We start from the raw sequence: 26,406 nt of genomic DNA, 5'->3' as shown, positions 1-26,406 counted from the left end.
ACGAAATTATGCATTATTTGAGTTATTTTGTAAGATGTTTTCTAGTATTGTAACGACCTCGCATAGGTTGGGTTAATTAAAATCTAAGTCCCGTATAACGTTTAGCGATTTATCTTTTGTAACAACCTTTAACAATTGGCTGAACGTATTAAATATCAGCTCATGTAATTACAACTTGAAATCATATCGAAATTATAAGCAGGCGTCCGCACTTATTTGTAAACAACTTATTCGTGCACAGCCAGTGTTAAACTATATTGAAATACACTGCTTTAATATTTACTTCTACTATATAGATAGGCAACAATTCAACAATAGCGAATAAACATTCGCTTCCATACTATAGAACTGGCAGTCTCCCTTTAATAATCTTTACTGCAGTATATAATATACTGTATAAAATAAATCTTCATAAAAAAATCATTCAACTGTTTTATCAAATTGTCTTTAAAAGAATTCTCTTAATTCCATATACAGTTATTTAAATGAGTTGCTGTTTTATTGTTAGAAATAAAGTATTTTTTACTGTTTTTTCCTTTAAAAGTTTTGAATATTTTTTGCAATGACTGCCCAACGTGACCTCTCTCTACGAAAGTTAAAGCAAGAATGCCATTTCCCAGCAAATTCCAGGTACTTGGCCATAAACTGGCCGAAAATGGGCCGAAAATTTGCCGGGTCGTTTTCTGGCCTGTGTCAAAACAGAGCTGCCCATTTTCGGCCAACAAACGGCCAAAAAACGGCCAACTCTCGACTTGACACTTGGCCGTCGGCCAATAAACGGCTAAAAAACGGCCAACCCCGCTGCAGCAGAAACAGCGGCGGCCATATTGGATTTATATGAAAAACAAATATAAAATTCTATAATTCAAATAAGTACTTCATCACTAACCGAATTAACTAGCTTTCTTGACATCACAGATGCTATTTGAATAAAGGAGAATACACCGGATGTTACGTAAAACCGAGGATAAAAATGGCTAACACATGTTTTGATTTCAACACTGCAAGAAAAATGTCTTTTAACTGCCGAAATCAGTGCAAGTATGTTCTCATAAAATAACAACTTCACTCCTCTAATGATTACGTATCATACTGCAACATAATAAGTAAGTAGAATTGAATTTAGTAATGAATTTCTATAAACAATGTGATTTCGAGGCATCCCTGTCAGACCAAAATATCTTGCTATGAAAATACGCAGAAAATTGAAAGTATGTGTGAATAATCAAAAATGCACAAGGTTATGCATTAAGTTGCTATGTTCACTGTAGCCAAATGAATGAAATTTTGCAAAGCATATTGATCATAAACAAGGATACCACGGTGCGGACGCCTACATTGGTAAGTGAACTAGTAAACAGAATACATGTACATTCATAAGTAAAACTATTGTCATATGGGGTCGTTTCAGTATTAGTTCCGTTGTGCACTATATCCATGCATTGGAATAAATAATGCACCAGTCAATTGTACCCCCCCCCGACCCCCCGGTCCGGGAGTATACCGGTGAAAGTCGGGGGAATGGCCGGTGTTTTAACCTTCTAGGTGGCCCGCAGTGCCGGATGAATGTGGTGGTTTTGTCTTCACGCCACATAAAGCGGGGAATGGGCCTTACCTAGGGTTATGGGGTTTAGGGGCATTTGACGGGGGGTTCACCAGCAGTTCGTCCCCACAGGGCGGGGATTTTGCCCGGGCTGGGCTGGACCGAATGTCAAAATCCCCGCTATTCCCCGGACAGTGGGGGGTGGGGGGTGGGGGTGGCATGGTTACAATTGACTGGTGCATTATTATTCCAATGCAGTGCACAAGTCAGGGGTCTTTTATGATATGTTTATCAAATTCTATAGATGTTGTTGTTAACAATATGATACAAATATACTATTTCATAGTTAAGTTCATTTATTTATTTATGATAAGTACATCAAACTCTAGGTACAGATGCTATTTATGTAATACAATTATACTTGTTTGTAGTTTACTTGTTCGCTATATGTATGTGTACACGTAAGCCATTATATTTGATGAATTTTATCACGGGTCATGTTGGCCTATTTCAAATATATATTGTGTGATATATTTCCTTGAATAAACGTTCTTCTTCTTCTTTATATAAACCTTTGTCTTAATTAATAAATTAATAATGGCGAAAGATTCAGAGTGAGGGGTGAAAGTTCGTGTGTTTTCATAATGGGGACATGATGTCAAAATCAGTTCGTTTCATAAGTGATTCTAGATTCCCGCATTAATTGCGCTCAAGTATATTAATGCATGTGTACGAGTATAACAATTTCCTGCAGAAGCCATTGATACAACCATGGGTGTCAATTCCTTACGTTTTTAATTATCTATGACCGACTTATTGTATCAAAACGTTTTGCCCATGATTGAATTACCCACTCAAAAAAGCAGTTTGCCTTAAAGCTGAACTTACACATATTGAACGTTTTGACAACTTATTTATTTTTTGTCTTGAAATGAGCCATTTTTTGCGAAAATCCATGGAAACAAGTTATATAAGACTGCTGACAAAAAAATTAATTGCAGATTTTTTAATTTAAGTTCAAAAATTGATGTTTTATGTAGTTTTCTTAAACCGTTAGTAACGGTTTAAGCCATAAAACAGTAATTTTAACACTGATACAATAAGCTTGTTAACTTGGTTATCAGTGTAAAACTGGTCATATCACAGGTTTTATGAATTATTGTTGAAACGGCGTGCCATACATTTAAACTGCTTTGTTGTTGCTCATTGTATTAAAATGTCGAGTCTTTTGTCTGTCCCTTTAAGCGGATTTCGTTTGAGTGTAATGTTACAAACTGTTTGACCAAAAGCAATGCGTGATATGAAATAAGAAAACTCCTTGATGTCTCTGCTCCCGGATAAGAATAAAGATAATAAAGCAGGAGCTAAGCGTAACACAAACAAACACCTGAAACGTTAAACTAATTTGAACTAATGTGCATCGATTTTAAAACGATTACCACGAAAATGGTCCGTGAAAAAATATGACGAACACATGTTTTTCAGTATGTTTGGGTGTTATGGGGGAGAGCTATGCGTTTCCATAGCTTTCACATCGCTGAAGATAGGGTTAGTGTTTATTTCAGGTTCTTTAAATTCGCAAAAACACACGATTTTATCTGATACAAAAGGTATATAAGTGGGTTTAACCTTCTATCCCCTGCATACCAAAAACTCCTTCATTTTCTCTCGTATTCTGCATATAACAATAAATGTATTCTGTAAGTCTAATTTTTTACCAAATCATGCCAAATCTTTAGTTTCGGTGTATCATGTGTCATGTTTACTCCATAAAAATCGTTAAGTGCAACTCTGGATTGTGCCTTTTAAAACCATATGTTGAGATATAATATGTACTTTGATACCGATACCATATCTAGACTATGTGCATGTCTTAACTCGTCTAAAGAATTGATTCAATGCATTATACTATAAGTTTCTAGTTGCATGCCTGTTATTTCTATAAAGAAAAAAACGTATTCGTATTCGTGTTATCAGATGAAGAAAGTCAGTCCTGTGTATCGTCTTATATAATGATCAGTATTCTTGTTTCACCTTCAACAGCCCTCGTCCTTGTAATATGGGGCATCCTTGTGTCGATTTTTTTTGCAAAGTAGGTAAATTTAAAAGAGTTAGAGTATTCTGGAAAAGTTAAATAACATAACAGTGAATTATTTGAATCTAGAAAAAATATTAAATCTAGAATGCTTAGACCAAGTTGAGATTGATATCTTATATCTACACAATGCATAGACTCTATACACTATATGGATATGCACGATACACCGTGAAGGAACATACACTGGTGTTAAATTCTATACCAGTATATACTGTGCACGGTATATATTCTATTCATTCTCAGAGGTGTTGAAGCAGTGCTTCAACACCCCTGTTCTCTATACAATGTATACAGCCAGAGATTTTGAAGATTTACTTCAACTCCTCTGTTATAGTCTATATACATTGTGGAAGCGTGCACTATACTCTATTCATTGTCAAGAGGTGTTGAAGCAGTGCTTCAACACCCCTGTTCTCTATACAATGTATACAGCCAGATATTATGAAGATTTACTTCAACTCCTCTGTTATAGTCTATAAACATTGTGGTAGCATGCACTATATTCATTCTCAGAGGTGTTGAAGCAGTGCTTCAACACCTCTGTTCTCTATGCAATGTAGATTTTGAAACTTTACTTCAACTCCTCTGTTGTAGTCTATATACATTGTGGTAGCGTGGACTATTCTCTATCTGTAGATTTGAACCCCTGTTATAGTCTATATACATGGTGGTGACGTGCACTATTCTCTATTTGAATATAGAGGTGTTGAAGCAGAGTTTCAACACCTCATCACCTCTATTTATTCTTTGTCCAGTGAAAATGAAAAATGGGAGAAAAATGCTTAGATTTTTTTTTTTGGTTTTGTGTTATATCAGACACCACATTTAATATACTATAAGTATAATACAATCACATTGTACAAAATATAATTTTTGGGCAAAATGTTTTAAAAGTTAAATGAAAATGAGAATTTCTGGACTTAGCATCAACTCTGCCAAATTTTGCAATAAAATTACCAAAATAACTTTTTAAAACAGATATTATATAACATTATAAGATACTTGAAATATACAAACTATGTATTTTGTAAAATATGATTTTTAGGTAAATTTGTTGGAAAAAAAAATGAAAATTTCTGCATTTTGCCAATTACTTTGTCAAATTTTGCAATAAAATTACCAGAATTACTGTTTTTAAATATATTTTATATTACAGTATAATAGACCTTAAGTAAAGAAACTACATACTTATGTGAAATGTGCTTTTGGGGCACAATGTTTGACAAATGAAATGAAAATTTTTGAAATTTGGTCACCTAGGCATCAATGAATTTTAAGTTTTTATATTGCAGATATTTACCAGTCGCGCAAAATGCACAATTGCAAACAACATGCAAAAGCACTTTGAAACCAATATAATGAGACAGGCGCTTTGGTTTGCCAAGCCTTGCCTTGCAAACATCTACATAAGCCTAAAAATGTCTGTCTGAGATACCAGGCGTAAAGCTGCATATAACACTAGTATGCGGATGAATCCACATGATTCTGATAAAAACATAAAAAAATCAGCCAACGTTGCAGTATGCGTACTTGACTACATGATCCTTTAAATGTCATTTTTATTTTCCAGTACAAAATAAAGCACCTCAGAACGCCCAGAATGCACCATGTTTTTCAAAATATTCTGAGGGGGCATGCCCCGAGACCCACCTAGCAATTATGAATCCACATATAAAGGGCTAGCTAAGCCCCTTACTTCTGTATGCAAAACAAGACTACATGCTCATCTTTTCTTTATCTATTCTGCCTGTTAATTTGCTTGTAAGCTTATGTTAGTCAACAATATAATAACATTAGCTGGGCCAAAATACAAAAGTCTCTTCTTATGTTGAGAAAAATTCGAAAAATTCCGTTACTGTTTAATTTCTGTGAATGTTTATTATTCTTTTGCAAAGAGGTATGCAATTATGATTGCCGGGTTTATATGAAAATACGATATCAGGAATGGTCTGAAACAGCCCTAAAACACACAAAAGCCTTAAACGAAACAAATATATTATATATTAAAGAGAATTGGAGTACTGTCTATAAAACATACACCTTAAAACACAATCTATGAACAGTTTTTGCCAATGTCTCTTATAAAAAAAAGCTACAACAAAAATATCGCTGGAAGTGATGGTACTTCCCATATGCCCGTTTTCTTTGAAAAAGCAGAACTTGTAATTCAATGTGCTAGTAGAAGGTAAATTGTTGTTGCATTATTATACACAGTTGGAAATACCATTTTTAATAATTGTTTTCATTGTTAAGGCTGCACTCTCACAGATATATGAATTTTTATTATTTTTAACTTGGAATGAAAAACTTTTGTGCACATGTCTGAAAACAGTTATATGAGACTGCATACAAAATCACAGTTTTTCCTATTACCATTTAAAACTCTATGTTTAATGGTTAGTAATGCTTGAGAAGAAATGAAAATTTTGGCAGTTCTTCAGACAATTGAATTCTGTTTCATTGAGAGTTATCTTATATGACTGGATTGAAGGCATTCATGCAAAAGTCAGACTATTTTAATTATTTTTTTCAAAGCAAATGCGAAAACTCTTAATCAGTGACAGTGCAGCTTTAACATCCTTTTAGATTTAATCACTATGATTTCAAAATTATCAGACAAACATGATACTAGATGTATACTGTCTTGTTTGGAATTCTTGCCCTTATTTAGTATTGGTTCAATCATAGCAGTATTTATTTGAACTGCCTCTAGGTTAAAGTGTGATAAAATTCATAAGATGTCAAATACATAATTATATAAGATTCACAATTCTTTGAAGGAATGAACTCCTGCTTACATGTCATATGACAAATTATGGACAAATACAGAACCTAATCCTAATAGTTTTTCTCCAGAATTATCAAAGGGGTCACTCTTAACAAAGATCTAGTATAAACTTAATAATAATTTCTTTAGTTTAACAATGTTATAAAATCTTGAAAGGCCATAGGCAGGTAGTTCTGACGTTCATACCCTTCAAAACTTTTGACAAGAGGCATGTCTATCAAATATAATTATGAATTACTGGTGTAAACGGGTAGTGGGTAATGCACATGTCAATTGTAACCACCACCACCCCCGTCTGGGGGTATACTGGGTGTGAATGCGGTGGTTTTGTCTTACCTATGGTATGTTGGATGCGGGGGGAATTTGGCAGGGATTTTAGTTCAGGATCAGTTCAGGGAATTTAACCTGGGGTAGGCTGGACCAAAAGTCAAAAGTTCCCGGACCTGGGGGCGGGATGTGGTTACAATTGACTGGTGCATTATGCTATTCATTTTGTTGCCCACTCTTTTGTTTTTCTTTGATAATCCATTGCACACAACTATAGATCAGGAGCTCAAATACTATATATGTTGAAAATTGACAACTTTTGACATCAATGTTTTCATTATAGTTATGAATAATGAGCGTTCATTCATTGCTTTTTTATCAAATCACAATCATAAGTGTTAGCAATGCACACCACTTTGTGCAGTAATGTTTAATGCTGTGGCTCCTCTTATCAACCAAGCACTTGGGCTGTTGGTGGATAACCATTTCCCTAGTTTCCTCCCTGTCTGGTCACCTGTTTGAAAATTAAAACATTGATAATATATAATAATGACAAAACTTGAAAGTATCCAGAATTGTACACTATGTTTATACATTTGCTGAATTAAATGAATAAGCTAAGGAAATGTACATTCAAAACAAAAGGGCCAGCATGGCCCTTAATTGATCACCTGATTAAAATGACCATGAACAAGTCAGTCAGGTAACAACTGGTTATGAAAGGTGTTGCTATTTGCTTAGCAGGTTAGTGGTTGCTGTGTTATTTGATGGTTGATAAGGACTCCTCAAAGAAGGCTGCTCTTTGTTAACAGAAATGAGAAGTATGGTAAGCTGGTTGTTCCCATGGTCAATGGATGTTACGGTAATGAACCAGAATGTTGCTATGGAAGTAAATGATTACTAAGGAAGTAATTGGTTGCTATGGATGTTGGCTGTTGCTCAGGAAAAAAGCGGTTGGTTGCTATGGATGTTGGCTGTTGCTCAGGAAAAAAGTGGTTGCTAAATAAGGCATTGGTGCCTATAAAGGTAGTTAATGGATGCGTTGGAAGGAATTGGATGCTAAGGAAGTCATTGGTTGAATGGGAATTCATTTGTTGCTATGGATGAAGGTAGTTGCTAAGGCAATCATTGGTTGATAAAGAAGCCAAGGATTGTTTAGGAAGTCATCATTTTTTATGGAAGTCATTGGCTGCTGTAAATGAAGTATTTGATAAGGATGTCCTTGGTTGCTTATAAAGTGGTTGTTAAGGAAGACATTGTGAGTTTGGATTGTAGTCACTAAGTCGGACAAGTGGGTTCCTTAAGGGTACTACGAGGTCTACGATTTCCTCAACAAGGCAAAACCTTGCTTAACATCCTGCCAAAAGGTGATTATTATATTGTTGTAACAACTTGTTTCATAATCTTTGAAACTAAATACCTTTTAGTTTAGACATCAGTTTCTAAGGAATTCATACATTACTGCAGAAGTCATTGCCTGATTTGAATGTGTATCAATTTTTGTTCTAGAAGTCTATCAGTAACAGGGGAACTCTGGTTGGGACAACTTTGACCCCAAGGACGAAACTTGAATAACATTCATAAAAAAACACTTAACAACAATCAGTGATTTTTTTATGAATTCTTTTTACTGCCTGTTCAATGTACCTCGCAAATTCGGTAAAAAGTCAACTTTGGGAAAAATACAAAATCAGGCCAAAATTGCTTATATAATGGCAAATATACATTTTTTAACTTTTTTATGCATACCTTATGCTGTGAAAGAGTAAGACTTGTCAAGATTTTGTTTATATTTCAAGAAATTCATTGCTATTTTAATCCGGAATCAAATGTAATTTTTTTAATTTTGGGGAAATGGAGTTTTTCACAATAAAAAAATCACTGACAATGAACTACAAACTCCAACATATAAACACCACATACACAAAAACAAATTGATTACATATAGAAATTACTGAATATTCACATGGTCTTATGATATTATTGATGAATATTATAATGTTATTTTTAGATACCAGTTACGGGTAGTAGTAATGAAGAATACCAGATTACAAAATCAAAGTGGAAATTGGAACTATTAGAGACTCACTTTATTTGTGGGTAGGTCACTTAAATATTCATTGAGGTGAAAAGAAATTACCATATGATGTATTGCATATGTTTAACCGCTGTTGCACAATCATCATTTCCAAGTGACTGTCTTCATGTCCAGTACTAACTACAAAATCCCTTTCTAGATAGTCAACGACTTCATCTGATGCATCTTAAAAAGGAAGAATACAACACAATCATGAACACAATAAATGCAAATAATGTTGGGTATGCTTTAAACATGATTCAAATGCAAAACATCTTGGCAATTATTTCTAGAGCAATCTAAATGTCCTACATGAGATTTATTCTCTTATGAAAAAGTGATGTTTTTGTACAAGCCAAATATACTAGAAATGTGTCAAGTGGACATTAAGTCTTGTGTTGCTTGGTGAATTGCATATACAGTGAATGAACATAATTAACAAAAAAACAGGGATTTCTCATAATATGACAGTTTTTTTTACCAAGTTTGGTAAAGATTATTGAGCCATACAATGTTTTTATCTGGACTGCATCGTCTTTTATTCTGGGCAGCATAATATGAAAATCCAGGCCATGTATACATCTGGGTTTTATCTGTAATGGACCACATTTTCCCAAATGTATGTAGGCAAATGAGTTACATGGAAATAAAAACTATCTATACATAATAATTAGTGATTTGTATACATGTGTTTACCTTGGTATTATATACCCATAGATATATTATATGACATAATATTGGGTTAATACAAAAAAAAATGAAATAATATATAATTAGGTTAATGATAAATCAAGCAAATTTAAACTAACACAAACAATTATATGTATATATTTACATTATTTCACAGTAAATATAATAGAAATTTTTAAACATTGGCATAATGCTTAAATCAGGTATCTATTTCAAGGCAGTTGTCATTAAATCATAAAATTTAAAGCTGCACTCTCACAGATATACCATTTTTACAACTTTTTTAAAAAAAAATTGTCTTGGAAAGAGCAAATTTTTGCATACTAGTAAATATCTGCAAACCAATGATATATGATTGCTGCCAAAAAATCAGATCGTAGATTTCCATATTTCCGTTCGAAAATTAATGTTTTATGGCTTAAACCGTTACTAATGGTTTAAGAAAAATGCATAAAACATTACTTTTTAAACTTAAATATAAAAATCTGCTATCTAATTTTTTGTCAGCTGTCTTAAATAACTGGTTTCCATGGATTTTCGCAAAAATTGCCTCATTCCAAGACAAAAAAATTGTCAAAACTTTCAATCTGTGAGAGTGCACCTTTAAGGTCAAAACAACTAGAAAATGGAACTTTAAACAATAAACTTAAAAACCATGACTTATGGTACAAGTATTTCCACATCGGAGCGGCTGGTTCTTACACACTGACAGTGACACACAATACACTCCACTCCTCTCCATTAACCCTTTATATATATATATTACAGTCGAAACTCGTTGGCTCGATATCTCATGGCTCGATATCCTCGTTGGCTTGAACCAGATTAAAAGAACCGATTTTGTTTAACTCTTTGTTCATATAAAATTTGATCGGATGGCTCGATATATTGAGGGTCGATATTTCTCCACGCTCGAAGTCATTTTCGCGGTTCCAAGTAAGAATTTCACAATTTTGTTTGCTTGGGTCGATGTCATTTTCGCGGGTTCAGGTAAGAACCTCACACCTTGATTTGTTTTGTTGGCTTCATTTAGCACACGGCGCTAATCGATAAAAATTAATTCAATTTATTATAATTATTATCAAATTTGAATGACTTAACAGTTTGAATAAACATGCCATCACTTTATTTCAGTTCTTTCCCTAATTGTTATACATGTATAAATTTCAATGCATCCTGATATAACTAATAAGCTATGTTTTTGTTACCCACTGTTTAAAATTACTTGATTGTTGTTTTCGCATAATTTTTATAATTAATAAAGTATCGAATAAGTGATGTTACGAACTTTACGACGTGAAACTATGTCCAATTAATACTCTTCTCTTGCGGAGATAGCATAGTCAATAACAAACGAGGTAAACAAGACTTTTTGTAACGAATAATAAAAAAATAACATTCTGTAAGCAATCCCTTGGCTCGATATTCTCGAGGCTCGAAGTATTTTGGCTGGTCCCTAGAATATCGAGCCATCGAGTTTCGACTGTAGTTTAAAGCTGACGGAGGCACTCCTGCCATGTACCGCTGCCACCATTTAAGTAAACCTGGGAGGAGAAGTGCCCCAGTGTGGAGCTTGAACCAACAACAACTGCTGGAACACTATCATGGAGCTGTAACCAACTGAGCTAACTGAACGGCTGGTTCTCATCGACACGATCTACATCTACAATAACTTTACAATGTACATGAATACATAAATAACTAAAGTATGAATGCAATGTATTCATGTACATTGTAAAGTTGATGTCTACTGTTCTACTTTAAAAGACACATGCATGTACCCCAAAATTAGTTTTGACAGGCATGACTCACTAATGCCAGTTGTGAGCTTGTTCCTAGTTTCGATCAAGATATTTCTGTCTGAAAATGACATTGAATACACTCTAAAGCCTAAAAGGCTGTAAAATATGCATTCAACATCTTGATAAGCAACTATCTTAAATAAATTAAAATATTAGGATACAGAATGATGTGAAAGAGACTTTAAAAATATCGCTGCATTGTTGGATGTTGGTGCTGTCATCTGATGATCTGTCAGCGGCAATGATTGAGGCAAGCATCAAGTATATTTAAATAAACATTGCACTTTAACAGATTAAATGTTTTGACAACTGTTTTATTTTTTGTCTTTATACAAGCCAATTAATGCATAAGTGCAAGAAAAACAGTGACACAAGACTGCTTCAAAAAACATTGGATTGCATATATATTTAAGTTAAAGCTTCACTCTCACAGATATACCATTTTTACAACTTTTTTATTTTTTGTCTTGGAAAGAGCAAATTTTTGTATAAATATGTGCAAACCAATGATATAGGATTGCTTACGAAAAACCAGATCATAGATTTTCATATTTCCGTTTGAAAATTAATGTTTTATGGCTAAAACCGTTAATAAACGTTTTAGAAAAATGAACAAAACATCAATTTTTGAACTGGTATATATAAAAATCTGCGATCTATATTTGTCAGCAGTCTTATATAACTGGTTTCCATGGATTTTCGCCAAAATTAGTACATTCCAAGACAAAACATAAAAAAGTTGCCAAAATGTTCAATCTGTGAGAGTGCAGCTTTAAGAAAATGATGTTTTATGCATTTTTCTTCCAACTGTTAGTAGCACTTTTAGCCATAAAACAATTTTTTAACGGAATATCTGCGATCTGATCTTTTGTCAGCAGGCTTATATCACTTATTTGCATATATTTACACAGAAACTGGCTCATTCAAACTCCAAGACAAAATAAAAAATAACAAAGTTGTCAAAATACATGTATATGTGAGAGTGCAGCTTTACCTTTTGTCTACCTTTTGTCGTCTAGGGAACTTCTTTAGCCCTAAAAGGCTAGTAAATCCCTTTAAACTGCTTCGTCTGTATGTTCTCCGCCTTCGGTATGACTTAATATACTTCAGAAGTATCAAACCGTTTGTTTTTCCAAAGTTTATCAAGACCTGCCTTGAAGGCATTCACAGATGTGATGTTCACTAATTCATGTGGCAAATAATTCCAAGTTGAAACTATACGATTGCTGAAAGAATTTTGACGTAATGATTTCCTTGCTTTAGGTTTAAATAATTTCAAATTGTGTCCTCTGGTACCACTATTGTCAGCAAAGGTGAAAAATGTTGTCATACTAATGTCATCAATATTGTGTACTATTCTAAACACTTGAATCATGTCGAATCTTTTCATTCTAAAGTCTAAAGATGGGAGGTTTAATTTTCGTAGGCGATCGTTGTAAGTCAATCCCCTCAAATCCGGAATTAATCGAGTTGCTCTTCTCTGAGCGTTTTCAATCATCTGTTTACACTTCTTTGTTATTGGGAAATATATCAGGTTTCCATAATCCAGATGCGATCTGACCAGTGATTTGTATAAGGTCAGGAATAGAGTATTGTCAATATGAGTAAACTTTCTTCTTATTAATCCAATAATCATGTTGGCTTTGTTCAAAGTATTGCTTTTCAAAACTCTAACTTTCAGTAAACAGTACTCCTAAATCCTTCTCTGAGTCTTCCCTTTTAAGCTGTTGTATATTTCCATCTCTGTCAGTCATATGGTAGTCGGTGTCAACTCTTTTGCGACCAAAAGAAACTTCTTTACACTTCTGCACATTAAATTTTAAAAGCCAGTCCTTACTCCATTGACAGGAGTACTTCGTTATATCAATAAAATATACTCGTTAAACTGTCAATTGTTTACGTATCTACATAAATTCAATTACCTTTTGAACTAGAAAGTGTTATATTTTCAAAGAAAATAGCCATTTACCTCTGTTCAGTGTCGGTCAAATTCGATGTTTTGAATCACTCTAGCGCGTGCTAAATACTAAATGACGCAATGTTTTGGACTGGTCTTCATTTTCTTCGATACAGGCACATTCGAGCGTAAATATTAAGCGAGAAAGTCTAGTGGAACGATGCAGGGTTCATTGGGTTTGTTTACAAAATTCAAGCATCCGGTTAAGAAGACGACAAATAAGAATGGTATTAAGTTGGTAGAATGGAACTCCTTCCTGATTCCTGCACATGTAAGTTGTAAGTATTGACTATATCGGGATACCATACATGACACTCAAGTGTTATTTTATATTTTCTTAGTTATCATGCAAATGAAAAAAATCACTATCATTTAAAAGTTATTCAGGGATAGTTGCAAATGGTTTGTTTACATTAATTAGTTTTATGAATTTAATTGAATACACAAATTTTTATTAGAGCTTTGCACCAAATTAAATTCAGTTCATTTTACGGGAGTAACCCACACTAGCGGATCAAGAAAGGGGGTGGGACCCCCCCCCCCAAAAAAAAAAAAAAAAAAAAAAAAAAATATATATATTCTGTAAAGAATCTCAGGACAATTATTCAAAAAATCTTTTGATCTTTGATATCATAATGGTTAAAAAAAATTACCAAAATGCAAAATGTAAAAAAAATATATCAAGTCAGAGAATGGTTGGAACCGGTGTCGCCAAAATTGCAGTCCAGTGTTGTATCCACTGTGCTATGAAGGCTTATCCTAAACAGTTGGAATATTTAATCTTTATACCTAACTTGTAATATATTGGCGATTTTTTTTTATTGTAAATTATGTGGTACTTCAGTTAGTAAGTTTTAATGCAGTGTACACATAGATACCAAGTTTATGTCAGTTTTCGTCAATTTTCTTTTTTTCCGCTATTTCATTAAACAGATTACAGCCCCTTTTAAACAAGTCTTTGGGAGGAACTGTTGGGGATTGTTATTAAAGCTGCATTTTCACAGATTTACCATTCTGACAACTTTTTTTTTCATCATGGAATGAATCATGCAATGTTAGTGCATAAATTATGTCCGCGAACCATGATTTAAAACTGCTGAAAAAATATCAGATAGCTGTTTTTCATATGTACGTTCATAATTGTTGTTCTGTGACTTAAATTTGAACACTTTCAGAAAAATGAAATAATAAGCAAATTTCTCAATACATGACTTCTGTTTTATTGTTAGCAATTAAAGGCATTGATTCTCTGAGATAATTATAATGTTAAAACAGTCAATCTGTGAGAGTGCAGCTTTAAGATTCATTTTTCCTAAGATCAGCCAAGTTAGTATTATAGCTAATTTTAGCTTAAAAGTAGGTGAATTTTATATTTATTTCAGACCAGATACTCTTGAGGGACCAATTTAAGGGCAAACAGACAAACGTTTTGATGCAAAGAAAGCATTAGATTTGAAAGGTAGATTTTTAACACATATTTACATGTACTCAATGTTATTTACTAGTATAACATAATGTATTCAAGTATAAGATATTTCAAGTATTTGGTCAGGTTGTTAGGTTTAATTGAAACTGTTAAGCAAATAAATGAAAGTCCATGCAATTTTGCATGCACATGTTTGTTGCATGCAGATTTTACTCAGATGGCATAGGGTACAGTTACTCTTGTAACTTGCTTAAAATAAATGCAAATAATTCTGCATGTGTCTGAAGTCATGTTTTATTTTTCTCTACAAATTGTTTTAAAAAATGCAATTGTTTGATTTCCTTTCTTATGTGTTATGCATTGCAGTTCCCATGGAGAAGAAAAATGGAGAGATTCTAAAAGTATGAAGATGATTTCCTTTCTTATGTGTTATGCATTGCAGTTCCCATGGAGAAGAAAAATGGAGAGATTCTAAAAGTATGAAGATACTCCTGTGTATAATGAGGAAATCTTGTCAGTGAATGGTAAGTTCTCTTTGGATTAATTCTATGTATAACAATATAAATATGAGGTAAGCCAAGAAATGAGAATTAACATAATTATTCTGTTCAAACATACATTGACATATTAAATATAAAGACATATGTATGATTTGTCTCTGCTATTATACTCCTACCACTTGATGGTTAGGGTTCATTTGGACAAGTCTTCTTTTATCCATAATTCCAAATGCTTCTGAGATTTCTAACACATATTAAATATGTTGAGGAGAAGTGCTGTGCAAAAAACTTTTTGTTTATGGTATTTTTGAGTTATTGGTCTTTGATTATTTTTCTTTCACTTTTCTATGTTTTTGAGGTATTAACTTCAAACTTCATGCACATATTGGACGTGATAAGAAAAATAGCTGTGTATGAATCATTAAATTGTGTATGGTAGTCAAAGAATTGTAAACCTTTGATTATTATCTTTATATTTTTTTATTTTTTTTCTTCTCTTCATAACTTTTTTTCATTTTTTACTTTAATTTAACAAAACACTATTCTGTTTTTGGTATATTAAGGATTATTTTCTTATGCTTATTTTGTGCTTGGCAGTTTTAAAATTATTGCCTAATTGGTTACTGTATGCTTAAAAGCAAACATCACTCTCAGTGAAACCTCTTATTACAATAGGTGATAGCTGTAGTTATTCATGGAAACAAGTGTTTGACAGTATGAGTCATTTTTTAGTAGCAATATATTATGTACATTTAAGGTATAAGTTCTCTTTTGCTAATTGTTCAGTTGTTTTTCAGTTGTTGCAATTGTGGACCAGGCCAGAGTTGTACTAAACCAACTAAGACACAATGAGATACAGGAATGACACAATGAGAAACAGGAAACAGGAAAGTGATGACTGATCGCCACCTGTTACAAATTCATCTAGGTACAGTTTTTATTCCAGATTTGATACAACTGTAAACTGTTTTATGCATGCTATGATTATGTTCATCATGTTTGTTTAAGACCGTGATGATGAGGACTAATCTATTGATTATCCCTTGCCAAAAGGCAAAGTGGATACAGTAATTGTGTAATTGTGCACGTGTGTGTGCGTGTGCACGGAATGTAATCTTGAGCATAAATCCCCCAGGTATTAACTTCAAACTTCATATACAGATAGATCCCTATTGAGAAGAAGTGCAGTGTTAAGGGACCATAACTCTGTTTACAGTTCTTTTTGTAATAACCCTTTGTTATATTTCATACTGAGTTTTTGTCTGCAGCAGAACTTGAAAAGTCTTTGAGGTGTTGATCTCAAACTTCAAATATGTACATATAGATCTCATTTAGCAGAAGTGCAGTGCACAGAAACCATAACTCAAGATTTTTTTTGTAGTAGTTGCCCTTTGTTAGTTTTCAATGTTATCCTTTGTTGTAATGCACAGTTGTGATCATGCTCAAATATGCTCATTCACATTAAAATTAATTGTCCAGGTTCAAATCCTGTAATAGAAACAATTATTTTCTTTCTGTGTTTAGCAAAGTTTATATGAACTCTATCAATGTAAAATAAACTAAGATTTGTGTGTTTTTATCGTTTCTTATTTATTTGTATATTTTTTGTTACATATTTTTATGTGCATATATATAAAATCTATATCACAAAAAGTGTGGCTAATTTTTAATATTAAGATATAATATGTATAAGAACTATCATATTTCAAAATCAACCATAGAGCTTTTGCAAGATAGATAATAACTTAATGTATCTGATGAACAATAATGTGATTTTGGGATGCCAGCAATAACTTTTCAAGGTGAAAATATGTTCTTGTCATTGATTTTACATATAAGTAATCAGTATGCAAAGCCCTTTCAAATGATACTTATATGGGGTAACTATCAAATTTTAACATTGAAGCCAATGGCACAAATGAATGAAAAGCTCCTTAATAGTTCAATATTTGAAGCCAACAATGGAACTGTGTTTATGTATTGCTTAATGTTCCTTTTTCTTTCAGAAAACTCCCCACATCCAACAAGAGACAGTCTGACTTCAAAATCTTCATTGAAGGCAACTTAATGGACAAGACATCCGTCACATAAAGATTCACTAAAATTGGAATGATATACCAATTTTAACTTTTAACAGACAAATACATTATAGATTTGAAAATAGATTACCCTTAAATAAGTTGGATGATTAACATTTACCTCAACACAGTACAAAGTGCTCATGTTGAACTATTGTGATTGATCATAGTCTGTCCTTCATTTTTATTAACAGTTTCATACAGTGTTAACACTTTAGTATGGGGACTCATTTTTAGCTCAACTTTTCGAAGAATATGGAGAGCTATACTACTCACCCCGTTGGCGTCGGCGTCACCCCTTGGTTAAGGGTTTGCGTGCAAGCACACATAGGTTAATATCTCAGCAACTACTTGAGGTATTGCATTGAGACTTTATACAATGGTACTCAACCATCCAACCTACTTAATTAACCAAGTTTGATAACTCTTCTTTGCATTTAATGCCAATAATAGGCCTTTAATATTTGACTTAGAAATTCTGGTTAAGGTTTTGCATGCAAGCACACATAGGTTAATATCTCAGCAACTACTTGAGGTATTGCATTGAGACTTGATACAATGGTACTCAACCATCCAACCTACTTATTTAAACAAGTAAGATAACTCTAGTTTGCATTTAATGTAAATAATAGGCCTTTATTATTTGACTTAGAAATTCTGGTTAAGGTTTTGCATGCAAGCACACATAGGTTAATATCTCAGCAACTGCTTGAGGTATTGCATTGAGACTTGATACAATGGTACTCAACCATCCAACCTACTTAATTTTCCAAGTTATATAACTATAGTTTGCATTTAATGCAAATACTTGCGTTTATTATTTCACTCAGAAATTCTGGTTAAGGTTTTGCATGTAAGCACACATAGGTTAATATATCAGCAACTACTGGATGAATTGCATTGAGACTTTATACAACCACCCAACCTAATTGAATAATCAAGTTAGATAAAAATTCTGGTTAAAATTTTGCATGTAACCACATTTATGTTAATATCTCCGCACATCATGTATTGCATTGAAATCTAATCTAACAGTGATCCATGCATGTTTCGCCAAAACTTTTCAATCCTTACACTGAAAAGCAGCGGAATAGTCGAGAGCGCTGTCTCTGTGACAGCTCTTGTCTCTTTGGTCTTTATTCATACTGGCCAGAATATGTTTACCGAAAAAATCTTAGTAGAGATTGATAACTGTTCAGGTTGGACAAAAAGCATGTAGGTTGTTTGTTCTAATAATATAAACTGTAAATGCTTCAGAAACTATATATATAATTTTCATGATATTTGTCAGTATTTATTCTCGTCAACATTTAAATAATATTAGGTGAAACTTGTTTATTGGTCAAAATGGGTTTGATTAGAGTGGCCTCAAGTTCCACTTTATATGAATGAAATTTGGTCAAGTTTTAGAAAAAAACTATGTTCTAGTTTTATAGGCCATATTCTCTTCCCAAGCTTTCCTTAAAGAATGAATGTAGGTAATATGAAACAGGAGTCACTAAGTCAAGTATTAAAAACCTTAAAAATTGCTATTCATAGAGGTATTGTTTCCTCATCATAAATCACAACTTAGCCAGCAAGACTTTTCAACAAATAAGGCATAACATGTAAAAAGTTTATAATTAGGCACATATTTTAGTGAATAAAATCTTGTGAACATATTATTGAAACAAATAATGTGTCTGGTTCTGAGGTGAGCAATAAAGCACATTGCTTAGTAACAATTGAGCTAGCTCATTATTAAAAGTTTGTTTTAAACTTGAATTAAATGAATGCAAATCATATATTATTATTTTTAATCTATATTTTTTTTTAGTTACCTTGTTCTGTTGTTAATTTCCACACTGACTTGGTCAATTATGGCTAATTGTCTAATTATATTTTAACTTCTAACCTAAATGTTTAATTGTACTTTTGAGTGTTCTGTTAACTATATTGCACATTACCCTATATGACAGTATAAATTCAATAAAACCATGGTTATTAAGTTCCATACATATTGGAGCACATGGTAAGCCTCTAGAAATGTCACTTCTTAAACCTAGATTCTTGATCTGTTCGCCACATTGTTTTGTTAATTTTTTGTTTATAAAAACAAATGATTGTTTAATGTCAAGGAAACCTTTTTAAAGTTAAAATGTAGATGTACATAGATAACTGTCAACTATTATTTACCATTTAATAACTGTCTAAAGGCAAAATTTCCATTCATTTTTATATTTGATTTGGGTCCCTAGGGTCATGGTCACTGTAACTAAAAATAGAAAAATGCTTGGTACTGAATAACTTCAGTTTTAATACATTTAAAACTGAATCTCACAATAAAGGCTGAAGTTCTTGTTGCATTGCAGCATTTCTAGTTAACTTTTTAATTTGACTCTTTTTATTTCTTTCGACAGGCACATATTACATCATTATTGTATTCATTTTGAAGACAAAGCCTCATTTCATTGAGCGTGCTGTCCAAAGACAGCTCTTGTTGACATAATTATAAGACACCTTATGTTATGGTTTATATGAACAATAGCTGTTTCTGTGTATGTTTTAGAAGAAACTTCCATTTCTTATCATATTGATTGACATAGATATACATACATGTACGGGATTATTGACATCAGATTCTTAGGATTAAATTTACTAATGTTCTGTTCATGTTCAAAATAGATACAGTTATGGTAAAAGCATAGTCTTGTTTGTTTATAACATAGAAAACCATGTCTTTTGGTTGTCCTGGTCTCCTGTCCTGTTATGTGAATTGGGTTTTATGGACATCTTCGATATTGTAGGTCCAATTCTAGTGTCTAGCTGGAAAAGTATTTAGCCTAGGGAGACCTTAGTTTGGGTTATCATGTTGGATATGTCTAAATGTTGGCATGTCGGGAAATGACAATTTTAGGCTATGACAATTTAAAAATGTAGATGTTGCTGGGCAAGGCTCCACACCCAAGTGACTGTCGCATTATATTCTTGAAAAAATGCCTTGGGCTTTTGGTTTGTTATGAATTTTGCGAGTCTGGCAAATATCTGCATTATAAAATTCATCGACATACAGGTGACAGAGAAAAAGGTCAATTTTCAATGATTTCAAAAGATTTATTAACTAAAAGGGGATCATCATAAATGAATACAGAGAACAAGGTTAATTGATTTGACAGAGGATTGATGCAGAGCTTCAAAAATTAAGGAGACAATTTCAGAAAAATGCACATAAATGATTTTTGTTTATTTGTGTTGTTTGATAACTGCTGTGTGTCGATTTTTATTTAATTTCATTTTACCCCCCAAATCACACTTCACACAATACATGGTTTCTACACTTTAGGTTTGTTATACTGTATTATAGTATCTATTGAATACAGTAAAATTTCTGGTCATTGTATTGCAAAATTTGTGCTAATAATTTGCAATTTCAGAAATTCTCATTTTTATTTAATTTTTCAAACATTTTCCCCAAAATTCACATTTCACAAAATTACATAGTTTCTTTACTTTTGATATATTAAACTGTAATATTTATGAAATACAGTAATTCTGGTCATTCTATTGCAATATTTGAAAAAGTTATTGGCAAATTCCAGAAATTCTTATTTCCATTTAATTTTTCATACATTTTACCCCGAAAATCATATTTTAAAAAAAAACTGTGTTTCTATATAATATATAATAATGTTAAATGATATATATTAGCAGCAGTAGTTTTGGTGTTTTTATTGCAAAATAAGGCAGAGTTATTGGCAAAATTCATAAATTGTCATTTTCATTTAATTTTCCAACATTTTACCCCAAAAATCATTTTTTGCGCCATATAATTGTTCTATGATTTAAGTATATTAAATATGTTGCCTGATATGACATAAATTCATCAAAATTATCTTTGTGCAGTTTTCTCCATTTTTTGTTCAAAAATCTCCGTTTGTATACATTGAATAGAGAACAGAGGTGTTGAAGCACTGCTTCAACACCTCTGAAAATGAATAGAGTATAGCGCACGCTACCACAATGTATATAGACTATAACAGAGGAGTTAAAGTAAATCTTCAAAATCTTTGGCTGTATACATTGTATAGAGAACAGGGGTGTTGAAGCACTGCTTCAACACCTCTTGACAATGAATAGAGTATAGTGCAAGCTTCCACAATGTATATAGACTATAACAGAGGAGTTGAAGTAAATCTTCAAAATCTCTGGCTGTATACATTGTATAGAGAACAGGGGTGTTGAAGCACTGCTTCAACACCTCTTGACAATGAATAGAGTATAGTGCACGCTTCCACAATGTATATAGACTATAACAGAGGAGTTGAAGTAAATCTTCAAAACCTCTGGCTGTATACATTGTATAGAGAACAGGGGTGTTGAAGCACTGCTTCAACACCTCTGAGAATGAATAGAATATATACCGTGCACAGTATATACTGGTATAGAATATAACACCAGTGTATGTACTGTCACGGTGTATCGAGCATATCCATATAGTGTATAGAGTCTATGCACTGTGTTGATATAAGATATCAATCTCAACTTGGTCTAAGCATTCTAGATTTAATATTTTTTTCTAGATTCAAATAATTCACTGTTACATGATTATGTCGATGATGATCTCCTAATATTTCGGTTAATTCCGGTATATTATCATTTATAAAAAGCTGACTTCAAATCGTGATTGTATAAATGTCAATCTATACGGTAAAATCGGAAAAACATATTTATATAAAACAACTGACAGAATCTTTTCAGACTAAGAATAGCCAAAGTGTTCTTTCGAGTGTATCCTAATAACCATTTACTAATAAATAGTTCGGTGAATGAGGTTGTGGCGCACGTCCCGAAGTTGCGTCCCCTGTTTCACCAAATCCTGGACCTGACCCTGATTTATACATAGTAACTGCGTAAATGCAATGTTTGTACAAAAACAAGGTTATTTATTACTGGTTTCATGGACAGATATCTAATGCAAATTGGTTACTGTAAAAGCGCTTAAGGTTAGTAATTTGGTAAAACTGTTTTGTGTGTGGATTGCATCGAATGCTTTTTATTCCTCGATGGCTGTTCTCATGGCTGGTTAGGGGTCTTTCAATGCATGTAGAGATCAAGACTATAATAAAGTTTGTATTGTCTAAAGCTAGTGGGCAAAGGAGCTATATATTTGGCATGTAATATTATGTCGCTAGTTGAATTTTTTTAAAGAGCCCATGTTTTCAGGGACGGCAAATGGGCTGCAGAAATGATTTGGCAATAGATGGGACGTGCTACTCATGGTAGGCAAAAGGCCTCGTAGCAATATCGTGATCGGGTCTATAGTTGTGACTATCAATACTCATAAGTGATAGTCAACAGTTTCGTTTGGTTTCTGGCTTGGTTCATTATTGGCAGAATCGTGATTTAGCAGACTCGCGCGCTCTTAACTCGGATATTTTTATTTCTAAACAAAATATTGCATATGTTACAATATGATGAAGATGTACTTAGACACCTTCCCATTTGTTTCATAACAGGTTTATGAAATCGTCTAGATTCATCCTTATAATAGATTACCCCAGCGCATATGTATACAAATAGTAATTTGAATAACTATTAAGATTAATTACAATTTTACGAGACCCATGTATGGCATACACTAAAAAGCTGGGTATAGACGAAATTTTGTTATTATTACAGATGTTTATCTTTTATTTATGTTTGTACCTAGTGCCTCATAAGAAAGGAGATATATATTTGTCAAATGTCGAATTTGTTTAGTAGCTGTTTAAATATTAATAAAATGACACTTCACAAAAACATAATTATGCACGAAAAAAAAAATTGCTTTCAGGGAACGCTATTTTAGGAAACACCGTTTCTGCGTAACCATCCCATCACAGCTTTGACCGATATTTTCAATTTTATGTATCAGCGTACGTGGAATGTTATTTAATATAATATATAATATTTATAGACAATGCGGTTACCTTGTCAACATTTAATGTATGACACAATGGAATGTTTAACTGCAATACGATATCAAACAGCTTCATACAATTTAAAAAGAATTAAATTGGTTGATTCATGTTTATGATACAGTTTAAAACACTCTGTCTGACAATTATTTTTTATATCAGTTTATTTTGCTTTACTTCTTGTCTTAATTTCTCTTCAATCGTTTATTCCATACCTTGTAAGCTTATAGGCGATATGACAGTTAGTACGATGATGAAAACACGACAGCACGATGCTGAAAACGCGATAGTACGATGAAGAAAACACGTCAGTACGATGATGAAAATGCGATAGTACGATGATGAAAACGCGACAGTACGAAAGTACGATGATGAAAACGCGATAGTACGATGATGAAAACGCGATAGTACGATGATGAAAAAGCGATAGTACGATGATGAAAACGCGAAAGTACGATGGTAAAAACACGGTAGTTTATGCATTTTCATCATCGTACTGTCGCTTTATCGCGTTTTCGTTATCGTACTGTCGCGTTTTCATCATCGTACTGTTGCGTTTCGTAGTTTCGTGATTTCGCGTTTCCATCATCGTACTATCGAGTATCGCGTTCAGATCAACACATTCATAGGCGATGGCCCAAACGGCATTCCGTACAATCAAAGTTGAAAAATAGCGAAAAAATTCATCCTTGCTAATATCATTACTATTAGATTTCTTTTTACTGAAATGCCTCCAAAATTATTTAGATTTACAGTGCCTTCGCTTTTTTTAATAGCCTTTATCTAATTATTACAACGTCTGTTCTTCTTTTTATTTAGAAGGCATTTATAAAGCTTTTTATATTCACAAAATACTCGCCTATATTTTCTATTTTTACAACTATAATATTAATTTTATTCAGTGCATTAATTTATGAACGTTTAGTATTAAAGCATTCTTGATCGAACCAGTCAGCTTTTTGGACGGTGCCCCTCAGGGCCCGTCCTAAGTAGGCACATCACCTGATGGACAATCCCTGCATAAGATTTTACGTCGACAATGAATTAGACAATGAGGTTGTATTCTAAGTCAATTTAATGACCTAAAGTAACTAGCTTAATGATTAAGAAGGGCTCATTATCAGCAATCACTCCTCCCATTCTTAATATAAAAAATTCATAAAGATTTTTTTTCTTGTTTTTTTATTTACTTTATATCCAGTTAAATACAGCCATCACACATTTTTCTCTCCTAAATACACATGGGATATCAATATAACATTGGTCTATTTCTATTGGTCAAAAAAATATCACGACTCCAATATTTATGAAACACCGCTGTTGGTCAAGGACAGGTCACGCGGTGACACCACATTTTTCCATTTTCCAAATCTAAATTACACCAAAATGGCGTCTTCATTCGGATTTGATGAATATTTCAATGAATAATAAAACATTTAAACAGGGTAACAGGTTGTCAACGTTATAGTTACATTACAGGGTTAGTAGGTGACATAGTATTGGAAATATGGGGGGCAAGAATCCATATTTAGTTTCGAGCTTCACTCCACCGCAATATGGTTTCCTTTACATTGAATATCCCATATCGGGTTACCTACTGACCATGGAACTTATAGTATCCTTCCACATCACATGTTTTTTTAAACAAATTCATTGACAAGAATAGTTTTTTTTCAAATGACAATTTGTCATTTTGTATTCATGTGATGAAAAAATGTAAAATTAAATTTCCAACCAATTCTTAAGAGGAAAATGTGATATTTATCTTATCTCCTGATAAAATCTTTCAATCACGTTGGGTACTGAATGGGGTACTACATTGGTTTAAATAGGAAATGACGTCATGAACACATAGTAATCTATGACTTCATCTTACCGGTGACCATTATGATGTCACAATTAAAAAGAGTTTAGTGTTTTTGTTGTTATTCCTTTCTGCTGTACTTGATATCACCTTTATATGTATTCTTCTTACAAACAGTGTGAGAATGATCGCATGATTCTTTGGTTTGAAATTTTTGCAATGCATGCTTGTAGTGCAGAGAATAGCATCGCTTTAATGGTATCCTGTTTTAAGCTCGACTGTTCGAAGAATATGGAGAGCTATGCTACTCACCCAAGCGTCGGCGTCGGCGTCACACCTTGGTTAAGGTTTTGCATGTAAGCACCTTTAAGTCATTATCTCAGCAAATACATCATGTATTGCATTGAAACTTTAGATATGTATTCCCAACTATCTAACCTACTAAATTAATGAAGTTAGATAACACTTAAATTTGAAGTTAATGCAAATAATGGGCCTTTATTATTTGACTTAGAAATTCTGGTTAAGGTTTTGCATGTAAACACACATAGGTTAATATCTCAGCAACTAATTGGTGTATTGCATTAAGATTTTATACAATGGTACTCAACCATCCAACCTTCCTAATTAACCAAGTTAGATAACTCTAGTTTGCATTTAATGCAAATAATGACCCTTTATTATTCGACTTAAAAATTCTGGTTAAGGTTTTGCTTTATTATTTGACATATAAATTCAAATACATCATGTATTGCATTGAAACTTTATACACAGGCTCCCAACTATTCAACCTTCTTTATTAATCAGGAAAGATAACTCTATCTTTTATACTTTATCATTTTGCCCCTTTATTATGCAACTTAGAAATACTGGTTAAGGTTTTGCATGTTAGCACACATGGTTAATATCTCAGCAACTACTCATGTATTGCATTGAAACTTTAGACAATAGTACTCAACCACACAACCTACTTTAATAACCAAGTTAGATAACTATATTTTGCAAATAACGGCCCATCATTATTGGACTTAGAAATTCTGCTTAAAATTTTCCATGTAACCATATTCATGTTAATATCTCAACAAATACATGTATTGCATTGAAATCTTATCTAATTTTACAGTGATCCATGTTTCGCCAAAACTTTTCAATCCTTACACTAAACAGCGGCGTAATAGTCGAGCGCGCAGTCTCTGTGAAAGCTCTTGTAAAACAGGTTAGTTGTTTTTGCTGTCTTTACTTAAAGAATATTTTGATAAAAAGATACTAAGACTCGTCATCATATAATAGACTGTATTATACAACTCGTCAAGGAAATTTGTTAGTAAGATCGACAAAGGCTAAGTTATTTACACATTTCCTGAAGTTGTTGAATATGTTTTTTTTAAAACTACATCAATGAAAACTTGGCATCTGAACTGTTTTGAAAACAAACATATA

At 32.8% G+C, this 26,406-nt stretch overlaps 1 long non-coding RNA gene across 1 annotated transcript; it reads left to right on the top strand.

Annotated features, from left to right (window-relative positions):
- The first annotated feature begins 15,012 nt into the window (after positions 1-15,012).
- LOC128245136 (uncharacterized) lies at positions 15,013-17,496 on the top strand. Its single transcript, XR_008263063.1, has 3 exons — positions 15,013-15,172; positions 15,946-16,076; positions 17,155-17,496. It is a non-coding gene; the product is annotated as an uncharacterized LOC128245136 (long non-coding RNA).
- The last annotated feature ends 8,910 nt before the right edge of the window (positions 17,497-26,406 follow it).

The sequence above is a fragment of the Mya arenaria genome, chromosome 8, assembly GCF_026914265.1.
Source record: "Mya arenaria isolate MELC-2E11 chromosome 8, ASM2691426v1".
Classification (NCBI taxonomy): Eukaryota; Metazoa; Mollusca; class Bivalvia; order Myida; family Myidae; genus Mya; species Mya arenaria.
This window is presented reverse-complemented; position numbering and strand designations above follow the sequence as displayed.